Below are 6,948 nucleotides of genomic sequence, written 5' to 3' on the forward strand. Positions count from 1 at the left end.
GTGCCATGTACGCCGGCCCGAGGAGACGTACTGGAGGCCAGATATGTTGGCCGGCTTCATGGCACCCGGCTCGATACCCAACCTAGCCCTACCAGTGCGGCAATGGAATAGCCCGCTGGGCTAAGCACGCGTACTGGGGACACCGTGCGCTCCACCGCTAATCAGGTGTCTGACCGACGACGCCCCTCTCACTCCACGGTAAGCCCGGGAGTTGGCTCAGGTATCCAACCCGGCTTCGCCACTACCCCTTTAGCCTCCCCCAAGAAATTTTGGGGTGAGCCTCTCGGGCTTCCAGCCTCTCTTACGTGCTGCCTCCTCAACTCACCGCTCTGGGCTGTGGGCTGCCTCTTCTCCTCCGAGAGCGGCATTCTCTCAACCTTAGGCCAGTTCCTTTTCGCTTGAATATTTGCTCCCCACATTCCTCCTGGTACCGCTGCTTCGTTGCTGCTGCCCATTGCCACGCTGCTTGGTCCGGGTTTTGGTGGGTTTCTGTAACGGTTTCTTCCAAGGGTGAAGGGAGGACCAAAGTGCAGCGCGGCTAGTGTTAAAGTCTTAATAAAGAACAAGTGAAAAACTACAAACAACAATACAAAATAACAAATGTGCCAAAACCGAGACAGACCTATCTGGTGCAGACAATCACAGAGACAGAAACAAACACCCACCAAAATCCCAACACAAAACAAGCCTCCTATATATGATCTCACATCAGGACAACGATTCCATCCCTCTGATTGAGAACCATATTACGTGGACAATAGAAACAGACAAACTAGACACACAACATAGAATTCCCACCCAGCTCACGTCCTGACCAACACTAAAAAGCAAACACATATAAATCTCGTCAGGACGTTACACCATGTGCAGTTGCAAACCGTAGTCTGGCTTTTTTATGGCGGTTTTGGAGCACGTGGCTTCTTCCTTCTGAGCAGCCTTTCAGGTTATGTCGATATAGGACTCGTTTTTACTGTGGATATAGATACTTTTGTACCTGTTTCCTCCAGCATCTTCACAAGGTCCTTTGCTGTTGTTCTGGGATTGATTTGCACTTTTCGCACCAAAGTACATTCATCTCTAGGAGACAGAACGCGTCTCCTTCCTGAGCGGTATGACGGCTGCGTGGTCCCATGGTGTTTATATTGCCCTTACTATTGTTTAAGTGTCTGACGTGGTACCTTCAGGCTTGGAAATGCTCCCAAGGATGAACCAGACTTGTGGAGGTCTACAATTTTTTGGGGAGTTCTTGGCTGATTTATTTTGATTTTCCCATGATGTCAAGCAAAGAGGCACTGAGTTTGGAGGTAGGCCTTGAAATACATTCACAACTACACCTCCAATTGACTCAAATTATGTCAATTAGCTTATTAGGAGCTTCTAAAGCCATGGCATAATTTTCTGGAATTTCCCATAATGACCATCATTAAAGGCACAGTCAACTTAGTGTATGTAAACTTCTGACCCACTGGAATTGTGATACAGTGAAATAATCTGTCTGTAAACAATTGTTGGAGAAATTACTTGTGTTATACACAAAGTAGATGGCCTAACCGACTTGCCAAAACTATAGTTGGTTAACAAGAAAATTGTGGAGTGGTTGAAAAACGAGTCTTAATGACTCCAACCTAAGTGTATGTAAACTTTTGACTTCAACTGTAGGTTATGACTAGATGATGGTTAGTTTATTTAAGTGTTTTGAAACTTTGCATGTTCCCTTGAACATCCTGCTTCAGAGAATCTTCATAGTGATTTCCTATTTCCTATTTTTTATGTGGACCTGACAGAGACAATGGAACATTTTCAATGTTTTGACAATTGAATGTTCAATATTTTGCCTTTGGAAATTGAATTAAAAATCTCTAATCATTGTAATGTCATATTTTATAATGTCTTTAATGTAAAATAAATAAATAATCGAAAACCGTGAATTTTTTTATCGAACCAAAACCAAAGCGACATCAAAAAGCACTAATTGCTCAGCACTAGATGTCTGTCACATCAGAGAGGAAGAGGAAGAGAGAGCCCAACTCGCCGGAAAATCTGTCTCCCTCCGTTTTTCCTTAGAAAGGATATTTGTGGACAACGACTCCCATTGTCAGGGCAGCGGAGAGACATGTATCTTCTCAGTATATTCATAACCTTCGGTCACATTCACCCGGTACATTTGAAGCCATGATATACGGGAAATTAGCATGAATGACAGCCAACAAGACCAGCCAATCTGAGGATGATTTACGTGCTAACAGGAGCCAATAGGAGTAGATTTGGGCGTGAATTAGATGTTTTGTCCACTAGAAAACATTTCAGAATCGTGACTCCCTGACTGGACCATTCTGCACGACTAAGACCCAACGCATTTGGGAGATATTGCTTCATATTTATTTAGCTGAGTTATAAACCGTTCCACTATTTACCTTGATAGGGTTGAAATGCTACATTTTCGGTCTTCGGTAGTACTCAAGGAGTTGTTTCAATCCAACCTGAAGCGCCCTTTGACAGGTATAGCCAGAAAGACATCACCATCAGTCGCGTATTGCTTTAGCACCGCCTGTACAGATGTCAGATCTGTGCCCAAAGTAAAGTGTCTCCAGCATGCGGTTGGATGGAGAGCTACGCCATACACTACCAACGGCCACGGAACTCGGAAGCTCTCCACCAAGAGCGATGACGGTTCGRYGYCACCGCCAAMKRACACCAAAMATGWCACCGCCACCAGCAATGAAACCGCCACCAAGGAGGCAGCTGCCGAAAAGTGAGTACCGTTAGCTAGCCGGTACAGCTGATAAAGCTATGAAATTATACTTACCGGTGGGGAGGTTCTTTACGTTCTATGCAGAATAATCACATGGACTGAGTCTAGCAAGCTAGATTGGTTTCTAATGAGCTGCAATAAATTATGCAGTCCTTATTTGTCTAGAGATGTTGTTAACCTGACCTGTGTGTACTGACAGTTTCAGAACTGAAGAGTCAAAGAGACCCATATTACATCAGTCCTGCACACCTGTGCTGGCCTCATACAGCGTCTTTTGCTTTTGGTGCTGATACAGCTAGGAGAATGCATGCATAGATAGGCCTCGCACTTCATAAAATTCATCACGCAGAAGGTTATGCACTCGATTCATTTAGAAGGTTATGCATTCATTTGGGATGTTATGAAACGATATTGTCTATGAAACAGCACCGTTATAATGTTATTATAACAGCAATAGCCTATAATAACATGACTTTAGAACGGTTAATCTCTGGCAGGAATAATTGTAAAGCCAGATACGCTCCTTCAGGCCTTCGCCTATTTCCCGAAAGGGGTTTTCATTTTTTCATCAGTGACACCTGGAGGTCGGTCATCAAGCTGTTTGCTGTAACTCTAGAGAAAGCTCTCTCCGTCTGTTCTCTCTGTTGTGAGTGTCATTCTACATGAATACAGAACAGGCTCTGTCATGCTATGGTTTCTTGCAGGCTATCTAGCATGGTAATAATGGCATGATAATAACAATTGTTGGGTGTTTCAACAACTTGTATGTTCTGGACACATCGCTACATTGGACATCTCCATTTGAGTTGACATCTCATGAGTATATCATCAGATAGTGAGTATTTGTTCTCGTTCGTTAGGCCAGCTGATAAGGTAGGCTATTTATTTACTGCCCTCTTCTGTCAAAGGCAACTGTCCAATATTAGTGCTGTCCATGGTGGCAGGGACCACTTTGCTATTTAGAAAGACCTGTGTTAAGGGTAGGCTATTGAATGACCATTATGAGTCAATAATTTGATCAAATCTCCTCTCAGCCAATCTCGCAGAGTCAGTCACTTTAGAATCCTGGAAGTCTATTACCATGGAGACAGTCTCAAATCTTCCACTGCAGACTGGGCAGAATGGTGCTTGCTGCATCAGAATGGGTAGAATGGCATTTTGGATCATCTAGGGGGCTACCATTTTGGAATTATAATGGATGTGGCTTTACATAGGCTACATGTATTATCCTGATGACCGTCTTGTTGACAATGGATCAGTTTCCTAGCATTTAGGCCTAGCTTTAATATGCTTGGTGGGATCTTAGGAATGGAGGGATCTCACACCCAACTTAGATGTGAAATCATTAGGCCATACCAACTAGTCTGATTGGAGTAATGTCCGTTTATTGCATAATTTCATAAAACATGACTCACCTAACAATTCCCTGCTGCCAAAGCATTCCCATCCCCTTGTGCATCTGTCACACTTGGCCATTGCTACAATCGCCCAAGTTGGTGGCTTTAATTTGAGCATCATGACATTGTCACCAATAACTCTTTGACCCTGGGAGAGCTGGTACAGCGAACAGTAATACTGTAGCCCCAGAGAGGAACACGATAAGAGAGTTCTCTCTCTAGACCCAGTTTCTAATCATACATAGCATTTGATGGCTCAATTTGATTCAATCTCCCACAGAGGGTTACAGGGATCCTATCCTAATCCTACTCAGTCAACTGTGTGCTGTGAATGGAGTCCCTCTTATGAGAAAAACAAAATAGTCACATGATAATGGGGACAGGAACTCCTGAGTTTACTCATGCATTTTACTGCAGATAGGCGTGGAGTCGGCCTGGGCTATTAATGGTGCCAGGAATAGGCTCGCTCTGTCACATCCAGTCAGTTTGCTTTTTCACAGAAAACAAATGCATCTACTGGTAATGATATGCCTCATTGCCCACAGCTTAGCAGGCACCCTTCTTGTTTTATCCATAGTCAATTTGCTTTCGCTGGTGTCAAACCAGCTTTAGTACATTATTGCCAACAACAACATCCCCCGGTCAGCTTAGGTTCAGTCACAGAAACACAAACATTAGGCCTAGTCTGTCCAAATGGGTCCTCTGCTGGAAGGTAGCCAAGGTAGGCCTATAGCTTTGTGCCTAGAGCAGAATTATCAATACACAGTCTGGTCAATTTAAAGGTTTTTCCCTGGTTTGCATTGTGTTAGCGTGTTGTGCAGCATGCAGCATATTGTGAGTGAATAGAGATTGAGTCCTTCGGACTCTGCCCTGACTCAGATTGAGTTTTGTGGTTCCCTCCTGTCAACAGACGATGATCAATGCACTTCGGACCAATTTACCAGTGGCATCTTGGAGGTAGTGAAACCGGGCTGATGATAAATTGGGTCGAATAAAAATGGTAGCCACAATGACTCCATCAAGTTGGTTAATGTTTGTGTCAGGCGCAAACATATTCACCAGAGCTCTGCCTTGAAGTTGCAAGCATTTAGGCCTATGACCATGTTATTACTGTCATCTCAAGAATTACAGGCTAGCTCACACATGAATTAAATCATTATATTTTGCAAATATTGTTCATTTAATTTGGTCACAGTTGAAGTAGTCACGCTGCCTTACTTTTGCTTACTGAACTCCAGTGTATAAATAGCACAGTAGATGTAACACATGATGAGGATCAGTGACACCAAGTCATAGCCTCTGGTCTCCAGAAACTACGGCCAGGGATACCAAGCTCTCTTTGCAGGAGAGCCCCAAAAGTGGGGCAGGCAGCGTGCTGTTGGAGGCCGAGGGCTAGGCTATATGGTGGGCTCCGTGCAGGGCTTCTGATGAGGCACACTCTCTACATGCTGCACACAGTTGACCTCACGAAGCTGCATGGAGATACAGGTCGAGGCAGTGGAAGGGGGAAGAGAGGGGAGGGAGGGAGGAAGGCCAGCTAAGGCTGGGTGAGAATGAATTAACGGAGCATCATCAGCACCAATCCAGATGTCACACCTCCTAATAGCCTGTCTGTTTGGACTTCCTACTGTCCTGGGGTGAGGGCAAGGGCTTGGAGACATGAAGCAGAGAGGGTGATGTCCATATGGGCAGTTTGGAACACAGCACACGTCCTCAGTTTAATGTTTTGTTTTACACTGTGCTTTGCTGGCAGGGTATAATGATTTCTTTTTTCAGGTTCTGCCATGCCATGGTTTTCACTGTTGTTCTGCAGTGTTGGATGCGTCCTAAGTATTGAACGCGTATGTTAATCCATGAATCTGTGTGTCTTGGTCAGTAGGTCTATCTGCTTGACGACGATGATGATGATGATGATGCACAACGTCACTGAGTTTGTTCTAATGCCACTCACTTACTCTGCGTATTTTCTCTCCTCTTTCGTTTGATCCGTTTGCTTTGCCTCGGTGTGTAAGTATACGTCTCAATTTATACATTCGTTCTCGTGTAGATGTACTGTGGTGTTTCCAGGCTAAGCCTTGCGGCTGCTGAGGGCTCGCTCTTCAATTCTCTACCTCGAAGTGTCCTCAGCCTCTAGAAGCGACCGCGCTTGACTTCCCCAGCCGTCCCACCGACCTGTTGGTTCCAGCGCTCCTCTCCGGCAGGCATCCAGAAATGACTCCAGAAATGGACCAAGGACCACAATCAAATAGGCCTTATCAAAACAGTTGTCATGGAAATGATACAGGATCATAATCCTTTAAGAGTAGGACTCAAAACAAACAAATACGGCTTAAACAACCTCCAAACTGGAAGAGATCCTTTTAAACAACAACAAACTGAAAGATACAGTGCCGTGTCCGGAGTCTGAGTCATTCCTGGGTAGCTGATGAGGGGATTTGACCCTCTACCTCTACCAAAGTCCTTTTATCATTTTGAATACGTTGTGACGTCTTCTTAATCGCTAGGGCAGGCTACGGAGCTGGGTTACTATAGCTCTATTGCCTGTCTGTCCCATGATGCATTGCGGGACTGACTGAGCCTGAGCTCCCACCCTCCTCCCTCAGAGATCCTATTTGGTGTATGGTGGATCATGATGAAGTACATACACCTCGTTTAGGCCTAACTACAGTATTCCACCTATCTATCTACCTCCAACATACTGTACTAACTCTCCTCTCCTAGAGTGAGTGGAACGGATTTGGAGCAGCTATGCATAATACCAGTCAGTAAATAGGCTAATGACTCACGTCAAGCCCCCGA

The sequence above is a fragment of the Salvelinus sp. IW2-2015 genome, unplaced genomic scaffold (assembly GCF_002910315.2).
Source record: "Salvelinus sp. IW2-2015 unplaced genomic scaffold, ASM291031v2 Un_scaffold2459, whole genome shotgun sequence".
Classification (NCBI taxonomy): Eukaryota; Metazoa; Chordata; class Actinopteri; order Salmoniformes; family Salmonidae; genus Salvelinus; species Salvelinus sp. IW2-2015.